This window comes from Megascapheus bottae, chromosome 11, assembly GCF_031878675.1.
Source record: "Megascapheus bottae isolate mThoBot1 chromosome 11, mThoBot2.hap1, whole genome shotgun sequence".
Lineage (NCBI taxonomy): Eukaryota > Metazoa > Chordata > Mammalia > Rodentia > Geomyidae > Megascapheus > Megascapheus bottae.
This window is the reverse complement of record NC_143519.1, coordinates 17,578,862-17,589,189: the sequence shown is the minus strand read 5'-3', so window position 1 is coordinate 17,589,189 and position 10,328 is coordinate 17,578,862. Positions and strand designations below refer to the sequence as shown.

The window sequence follows — 10,328 nt, the reverse complement described above, 5'->3', positions numbered from 1 at the left end:
TATTTCAAACAATATAAATACATTTACCATCTCTTAAAAATAGAAAAATGATATTTCATGTATTCAAATGTTAGATACTGTAATTATGGGAGTAAATTATTGAATGATTGCAATAATTCACTTTACTTAGCAAATTCCTGTTCCCCTAAAATATCCTGATTTCACTCTCCATAATATCGTGGAGCACTACTGAACCACCTACAGTCATGTTCCCTAGTTTTGACGTCATTAAGGAGCTGTATAATAAATCAACTATCAATATGTCACATGTAATCACATAAAGAAGATGAGTTTGCATCGAAGATCAATCACTATAGCAGACTGCCCTTTAAACCATAATGAAATAGTTTATCCAGTCATCTTTGAGTATCTAGTCTAAGTGTGTCTTTAGCATATTACATATATTACCATGCTAATCTGCATTTTCAGGAAATAATTGAAAAAAAGATGTGACTTAAATGAAGAGTTGAGAAGCTATTTGATAGTGTTTGAGAATAAAAGGAATACATATTATTTTTAAAATTCATCCTTTATTGTAATCAATCACCTTGATACAATGCTGTAACAAACTGAACAACAGATTGTACTTTCTTTCATCCATTCTTAGAAGAATCCAAATGTCAGCAATTACTGTCTCATAAGGTGATAGAAAACAGTATATATCATACTAATACCACTCATGTATATGTATACACCTAGATATACTATTTTTGGTATTTTAAATGTGTGCCATATTTTCAAGAATTATAGCTATTCTAGCTTAAAACCTTTTCTATTGTATGTACTTGTGTTTTTGTTTTTGTTGTTGTTGTTGTTGTTGTTGTTGTTGTTGTTTTGTGGTTTTTTTGTGGGTCATGAGGCTTAAACTTGGTCTGGGTGCTGTCCCTGAGCTCTTCAGCCCGAGGCTACCACCCTACCCTTGAGCCAAGCCCCACTTCCCATTTTCTAGAGGTTATTTGGAGGTAAGAGTCTCAGCTCCTTTTGTGCTGGGCTGGCTTTGAACCTTGATACTCAGGTCTCAGCCTCCTGAGTAGCTAGGATTACAGGCGTGGCCCACCGCGCCAGGCTTTATATGTACTTTTTTTTTTTTTTGTCCTGAGCTTGAGCACATTCCTTGACTTTTTCTATGTATGTGGTACCTAGGAATTGAACCCAGGCCTTTGTGAATGCTAGGCAAGAACTCTACTAGTAGGCCAAACTCCCAGCCCGGAGACAGAATACTTTGGAAATTTCTATAATAATTTCTAGCTGTGATGTTTCTAAATGTAAGACATGTTTGGGAAAATTGTGCTATAAATATGGAGAAAAATTCTGCTAACTGGGTACAAGAAAATCCCTTTCATAAAACTCATAATATGAAATTCACAGAAAAAGTTGAAAAATTCTATAGATAACATAAAATTCAAATGATTCAAATAAAAATATATTTTAAAATACAATATAGAGCACTGATGAGTATGTGAATCATAAGATACTTTAATTATTGGAATATTTAAATACAGAGTACTGATGTATGTGAGTGATAAGAGAATCTATTTATTGGAATATTTATTTTTAAGCAAAAAATAATTCAAAGTTTATATGTGACATAACTTTATAATTTTAGTAATTAGTGAAAAAGTAGTCTATGTTTTTTCCTTCTGTTGAACTGTAAGTAAAAGATCAAATAAAGCTTGGTAATGTCATTTTGAATTTATATATCTAGGAATCTATACACTATTCTTCACTTTTTTGACAATGATTCCTCAAATAGACTTGTCAAAGACTTTCAATTACAAAATCACTTTATCTTTAGCATTTGGACAAAGCCTATATAAAACTGGCCTATAAAAATGTCAATGTCAATAGCTGTGATTAATGAAGAAAGCATTTCAACAGGGCATGGTATTTTTAACTGAAATTTATTTCAAAATGTTTTAGTAACTCATTTGTTCTTCCTCTTACATTGTCTGTGTCTGTGTAGACATAGAAATAAGCATATGTTTATATCATCCTGAACATACTTATGCACATACATACTTAAGGTGGCAATATGAACCTATAATAGAGTAACATGCAACATAACAAAACAATAGTAATGTAGAATGAAAATGTCAATCAAATACTTGCAGAAAATGTTATCAGTAAGAATATTTACAAAACTGCAAGACTGTGCTCACTTTGGCAGCACATATACTAATGTTGGAATGATACAGAGTAGTAGTTCATCATGGCCCCTGCGCAAGGATGACACGCAAATTCGTGAAGCATTCCACATTTTTTTAAAAAGTGCAAGGTTAAGGAAAATCAAGTAAGAATTTTAAATCACTAGGATGTAGCAAAACCATAAAAAAGCCATTATTATTTCTGGGCTTGAAGAAGTAAATATCTATGAGTTGATAAATCCCATTGCTGACATAAAATTAAAGTGGCTAAAATAAAATATTTTAAAATACAGCATACAACCAGGCACAAGCGACGCACAGCTGTAGACCCATCTACTTAGGAGGCTGAGATATGAGGCTTTTGGTTAAAGCTACTCTGGGCAGGGAGTTTCATTAGACTTCTCTCAAATGATCTACTAAATAAAGTTGGTAGTGATCACCTGGCTCAAGTGGTACAGTACTATTCTAGAGGAAGCGCAGCGACAGAACCCAAGCCCTCAGTTCAGGTCCCAGGACAGACAGACAGACAGACAGACAGACAGACAGACACACACACACACACACACACACACACACACACACACACACAGAATACAGTGTATAATGTAATATGTATGTGACTTCTATGAGCCTTTAAGTCTTTACGTGTTTTACATGGAAATTTTAATGAGTACACTCACATTATACGTTTTATTTTCCTGTATAATCATCTTGAACACTTGTGTCCTAGATTAATGTGCAATTTTGAAGTAATTTTTCTTAATACAATAAACCATGGTCTTATTGCTAAAATGCCGCTGTTGCTTGCCTTTACAAACTGCAAGAAGCACTACCAGAGACTGATTCCATTATCTAGTGGTCTTTGCTGTCAGTCTCTGTGAGTATTTCATTTCCAAAACTTTGTCTTAGCTCATTTCATAGACTACATTCTTCCCTATTTAATCTTGACAGTTTTCAAAATGGCTACAAATGCTCCTTCAGGGACTTCAAAAGTGATGGTTTATTCCTTTCTATTCTAGAATAATCTTCATGGCAATCTCACATCTATCAAATTTCTCTATTCATGCATCAGCTTAACTGTAAACTTCTATACCTCATTAATCTTCGTAGAAAAAAGTCATTTTTCCAACCCTCAGATTACCTTACTGTTTTTCAAATTCACCCTTACATGTGCTATTATTTGTAGGAAGAATCAATGCTTTTATTTCATTTTATTAACATAAAATGTATTTATTTTAAGCATGGGTTCTCCTTTACATAATTTTATATATCATCATCTACTCATATAAAAATGATTTTTATTTCTTACAAAATGACATTTTTACCATCTGTGTTTCAGGAGAGCAGTATTATCAGAATGGCTAAGCAAATTTCTCTGTAATGACTACCTTAAGACATAGTTGCTGAAAATGCTCTATTGAGCAAAAGAGTGACAAGTGTAGAAGGGCCACAAACAAGGTATTTTTTAAACATATTTTAAACTGTCAGACTACTATTTTCTTTAATAACGATCTGAGAAGCTTCGCATGCAAATGATAACAATGTATCTGTTTTCTGCATTGCAGACCCATTTAATAAAGAATAACGCAGGCTATGTGCTCATCATTCAAAACTAGAATGCCACATTTCAACCAGAACATACTGCATGGATGCAATCAAGATTTAAACAATTGCTATCCCCATGCAACTTCTCATTCTGCCTCCTTCTCCACATGCCATCCCTAAAATGTCCCGATATTATCAAGTGTATAATATTGACACATGGCCTGACCATGATTAATTTTTATGAAGTTAATATATTTGTATGATTATCCAATAGTATCATATCAGTGGTTCTTTATAACCATGTCTTCATGCAATTAATAAGACAGAAGGAAATTTTGATTTGCTGTGTATAGTCATATACAATCATTGAATGTGCACAACTTCAGCCTCCTGAATGAGTCTCTATTAGAGACTCACAGAAATAATAGTAGCTATGGAAATCACTTTAAGGTAAAGTTGTAAGTCACATGTCTATGTATTTTAAGGAAATATATAATTTATACTGAACATAAATAGTGTTATTGTATTTTCTAAGTATTTTCGATCAGATTCTAAACACGGTGTGTCACTGAAATGGAATTTACCTGGGCTATAATTTGGGAGATGCCAAACAAAAGACTATTGTAAACTAGTCACTACTTCTTATAATTGAACATTCCTATTGCTTCAAGAATAATTGTTTTTACACAATGGAATTCTATGCTGCTGTCAGAAAGAAGGACTTCACCCCATTTGTTAGGAAATGGAAAGACTTAGAAAAAATCATATTAAGTGAAGTAAGCCAGACTCAAAGGAACATAGGCTCAATGGTTTCCCTCATTTGTCATAATCAGTAGAAACTTTGGGCTTTCCTAGCAGAGATTCACAATAGAGCAAAACCTAGATACGTAAAGCCATATAGTATGACTCTAAATGAAAGGACCTCCAGGATGTAGAAACAAAAGCCATATAAGGAGTGGCTGTTGTCCTTAATGTACTATGTTATCTCTCATCTCTTTTGCTGTCCCTTCGTTATCTCATATTGTTACAGTATTTTGCCTTATGTGATATATTGTATATATGCTTATTTGGTTAATTGAAATTGGATAGGGAAGGGGGGAAAACAAAATGAGGGGCAGGGGTTGGGGGAGGGAAATGGGGACCAAGACATGAGAAAGGGTATCAATATATGTGAAGTAATGCACCTTCTATCTGGTGAATATAATGTAACCCTTCTAATAATTACAACAATGAATATATGAAAAAAGAATAATTATTTTTGTTTATTGGTATTTCTAGGATGGATTACTTCAAACAATAATATGTTTCCATCATTCTTGATCTCCTCATGAAATCCTGTGGAGACTGAAACTGCAGTGATATAGGTGAGACAGAGAATATAGGTCCTCAGCTGAGGAGTGAGGTGAGATGAAGGAATAGTCATGAGTTTAAACAAATGAGCCCCTCAGGTGTCTGTTTCTTATCTGTGGAAACTTACTTATTCACTCCAATCATTAATCACTTCAGTTATAAAATAATAGCTACATCAGAACCTTCAGTTATAATATTTTTGAAATAACAAATTTATTGTAGAATGTCTAGCAGTAGTAGAGTAGCATGCACTGGGTAATTGGGAAAGGATACAACTAAAATATGAAAGCCAACTGATCCTGATTTATTATATTTCAAAAATTTTAGAAACTATTCCTTAGAGGCAAAGAAAAATCTTAATAACTTACTTTGGTGTGCCTGACCTGACTTGCTGATTCAAACTTTCCCGTCAAACCAATTTTATTTCTCATGACTTCATTTATGTTCCAAGACAATTAGAATTTGAAAATGCTTTTAAATCCTGGAAGATATTTCATCTCCTTTCAGACTGCCATTTAGCCAACTATTGTTGGCTTAGTTAGGGAGTAGTGATTCCAAAAACAAAGAAAAGTTTTCTTTTATATTTTTAAAGTATAGTTTGAACCTAATGCTATAATGTATATATATACACACATTCTTCTATGAATTAACTGTGGCTTTTGCAAATGTAAATTAATGGCAAGAGAAGAAAACCTTTCCAAAATGTATTAGCCAATTTTATAGCACATTCCAAATGCTTTTAATTAATATAGGACGTGTTCAGGAAGGTAAAGTTCCTTCAAATGTCATATTGAAGAATATTTTTAAGGGGGAAGCCATACGTAACTTTCAAGTCATTAAATATGAAAGTTATTTCTGTCCTATGTGGATAGATATTCAAATCTCTTTTCTTACTATATCTTGTACAAATTCATGAAGAATATGCTCGTTACTAACAAAGGTAGAGGCTGGTTATGACATATTAAACATGTGAGGGCATTCACATTGCCACAGTATTTTATTATGTTCCTTGATTTTTAAAATCCTTTTTGTTTACAACAAAAACAAATGTCATATTTTTCAGAATCAAATTCCCTCATGACCTACCTACATATAGTGATATACTTGTTTATGAATTCTACAATATTTTATGGTATATCCAGGGTTATTTGGATATGATATTCTGTTGAAAGACAAGAAACTTTATTTCTTACATGAACTATAAAGTATACTATTGTTAGTATTAAAATAAAAAGTAGTATAATTGCTGAAACAGTAAGAAATTTATGTAATGTGTTAAAATAATACTTTAGCACCATTATTATACAACCACACAATAACCCACTAATAATAACACATAATAATAATGATGAAGTGAAATTTTATTTACATTTTGGGAAAGAAATGATTTGCTGTGGTTAATGTAATATATTTCCATCTTTATTTAAAATTTCAAAATGCTTTTTTCTGAAATTTTTAAAGCCTACCCAAGTATTTAAGCTGCAAAATCAACTTCACTGTAAATTATAATGTAGTGCTTCTCATTTAATTTCCTGTAACAGAATAATGTGCATAGCATATTAGAATATATACCTTTGTAGGTGATTTTGAATCTTTCATACTTGTTAAAGAATTTTGGAGTCAGGCTGACCTTGAAAAACTGGAAATATCAACAAGTATTATTAGGAAGAAAGGCTGCCTCATAAAATAAATACTCAAAAGAAATTCGTATCTCCATTATTCATGCCCTACCCCTAAGCAAACTGTAAGTAAAATACCTTTCTTTTTTTTAAGTTAAATGCATTGTGGCTGTAGTGGTTTTGCTCTGGCATGCTTTAAAGAGCACTATAAATATTCTGTACAATTTAAAAATCTTGGCATTACTGCTTTTTAAAGCTTCTTAATGTAATAATATATCCCACAGTAGTGATTCAGACAATTATTTGTGAGAGAGACAACCATTTGTTTCCTTATATTTTAATCAACTTGACTCATTGCTTTTAATATTAATGTAGCAGTAATATTAAATTGAATATTTGATCAGAATCCCTCAATGAAGTTTCTATCTTCTACTTCCTAAATTAATGCTGCCGAAATAAGAATTCACACTATTAATAATAATAAGCTATTTCAAAGAACAAAATATTGAGTTTTTGGTATTTTACCAATTATTAAAAGAAATGTGTTGTATCTAGTGGCTCATGTTTGTAATCTCATGTTCTTATAAGGCTCATGTGGGAGAACTTCAAGTTGGAGAAATTTATTAATGCATTATTTTTTAAATTTAATGTTGCTGTAAAGGTGATATACAATTAGAGGGGTTAAATGTACATAAGTAAGGTAATGCAAATATCTTGTTGAATAGTTACCCCCTCCATTTTTTCTCACTTTCCCTCTCTTATCCCATACCCAAGTTGTAAAGATGATTTCTAATGTAATGTCCTGGTGTATCACTTATGCTTTGGTTTACCTTTTGTCATTTGTTTCATCATTTTGTTAACATTTTTTCAATGAAATGAGTTACGAATTAATCTTTATTCTAGAACATCTACAGAAATTTTTGTTGCTGTAAACATTAATCCAAGAGAAAAAATCTATTTTTACAAATCAGTTCTTCATTTTTAACTACCTATAATTATAACAAAAAATATGTTTGACTACAGAGCTTCTATATAACAAAGAAGATAGCCAGCAAGATAAATAAAAAGATTACAGAATAGTAAAAGATCTTCACTTGCCTTAAAACAGACAAACATCTTCTATCTAAAATATACCTACCGCTCAAGAAATTAAATTCCTCTAAAACAAATCTGCAAAGAAACACTAGCCTATTAAAGAGAGACTTCTCTGCAGGCTATAAAATGCAAATCAAAAAAACTTTGGGTTTTCAGAAAGATAAACCTCTTGTTTCCCTATTCTAGAGTTCATTTTGCTTAGTGTCATCCTTTATGAGCACATGTCCATAGATTTGAGCTATTGTTATTCTCTGCTAGGAGAATCCTAGTTGTGTATTAATTATTAGAAATGAGGGAAATCATGGAGCCTATGTTCCTTTGGATCTGGCTTACTTCACTTAATATGATTTTTTTCCAAGACTTTCCATTTCCTTACAAATGTGGTGATATCTTTCTTTCTGATGGCAGCATAGAGTTTCATTGTTTATAAATACCATATCTTCTAAATCCACACATCACCCCAGAATGGCCATTATCAAGAAATCTAATAACAGGTTCTGGCGGGGAGATGTGGCCAGAAGTTTTAGCTATTACACTGTTGGTACGAGTGTAAACTTGTTTAACCACTCTGGAAATTAATATGGCAATTTGTCAATAGAATAAACACAGTGCTCCCTTAAGTGCAATCCCACTCCTTGGCATTTATCCAATGGCCAGAAACAAGGACATACTAAACCTACCAGCACAACCATGTTCATTGTAACATTATTTACCATAGCTAAGGTATGGAACCAACCCAGGTACCTCTCAGTAGATGAATTGATTAATAAGATGCAATATATAAATATATATATGTATATATACTCATATATGTACTTATACATATATATATATATATGTATGAATTCTAGGCTGCCATCAGAAAGAATGACATTGCCCCATTTGTAAGAAAATGAAAAGACTTGGGAAAAAATCATAATAAGTGAAATAATCCATTCTCAAAGAAACACAGTCTCCATGGTTTCCCTTATTTTGTAATAATTAATATACATATAGGATTCTCCTAGCAGAGGAACACAATAGCTCAAAAACTATGTGCATATGGCCATATAGGATGAGGCTAGTCTACATGACTCCAGGAGATGGAAATAAGAGATTTATTTGTGTGATTATTGTTCTTAATATGCTGTGTGAAGTTATTTCTTGTTTTTCCCTGTGTGGTTTATCTCATGTTACTGTATCTGAATTTGGTAACTGGTGTATTTATTTGTTTATTTGAAAAAGGGAAGGTAAGGGAAATACAAGATGAATGGAAAAAGGTGTGAGGAGGGAAATGGGAGAAAAACATGGGAAGAGGTAAGAATGTTTAAGAAGTAATGAACCCACTACTGGCTGAATGTAACTTTAACTCCTCTATACATTAACCTGATAATAAAATAAAAAATGAAAAAGGAAAGATTTGGTATCTACACACAATGGAATTCTATGCCGTCATCAGAAAGAATGACATAAAAAGAAAAAAGCAAATTAGAAAATAAAAAATACAGGAAATAAAGTTATAGCAATTAAAAGATATGTTTGGTTACATATTAAATGAGTATACTTAAAGTTACCTGGACTGAAAGTTTCAGCATTCACAGAAAAACAATCTGAAGGAAAACTAGAAGTTTAAAACCTCTATTTACTTGCTAGTTTAAAAACATAAAACAAAAGCCAGGCATCTGTCTCTTATGCCTATAATTCTAGCTATTCAGGAGGCTGATATCTGAGGACTGAAGTTTGAAGTCAGCCAAGGTAGAAAATACCCATGAGACTCTTATCTCCAATGAACCACTCAAAACCTGGAAGTTGCAGTGTAGCTTAAAGTAATAGATCTCAAGCCTTGAGCAAATGAGCTCAAGAACAGAGCCCAAGGCCTGAGTTCAAGCAACTTGACCAGGAAAGAAAATTTGTCAGAATTGATACTTATGGTTAGTCAAAGTCTTTATATGTAGTTCAGGATGATCTTGAATTCATGATCCTTTTTCTCCAAGCTTCCAAATACTGAAATATGTAATTTATAAAAAGAATATGAAAAAGTATTATTCTAAGTAGTATGCAGAATATATTTCTGCTAGCTGATGTCACCTATATGGATTTGAGTGATATTGGAAATTTTCTATTGTATTTTATTTTCAGTGGTGATGTTATTTTCAGGGGTGATGTATAGAGGGCTTATATTTATTTTTACATTCATGAGATAATGCGTACATTGTTTTATTTTTTTTATGCCAGTCTTGGCACTTGAACTCAGGGCCTGGACACTGTCCTTGTTTTCATTTTTTTTTTCCTCAAGGATAGCACTCTTGCACTTTGGCCATAGCACCACTTGCTGCTTTTTCCTGTGTATGTAGTACTGAGGAATCAAACCCAGTGCTTTGTGTTTGCTAGACAAGCACTCTAATCACTAGGCCACACTTCTAGCCCCTTAAGTACATTACTTTTTTTAACTTTGATACCCTTGCCCAAGTTATTCTCTTATTTCTCCTTCCCCTCCCACTCCCAATCTACTTTTTTTCCCCTTCCCTTCTTTATTTCAAATAAACAAATAAGTACTATGTTGTCTCTCATCTCCTTTGCTGTCCCTTGGTTATCT

At 32.5% G+C, this 10,328-nt stretch overlaps 1 non-coding gene across 1 annotated transcript; it reads left to right on the top strand.

Annotated features, from left to right (window-relative positions):
• Nucleotides 1-2,151: 2,151 nt before the first annotated feature.
• Nucleotides 2,152-2,261, top strand: LOC150056789 (U6 spliceosomal RNA). Its single transcript, XR_016537207.1, has one exon. It is a non-coding gene; the product is annotated as a U6 spliceosomal RNA (small nuclear RNA).
• The last annotated feature ends 8,067 nt before the right edge of the window (nucleotides 2,262-10,328 follow it).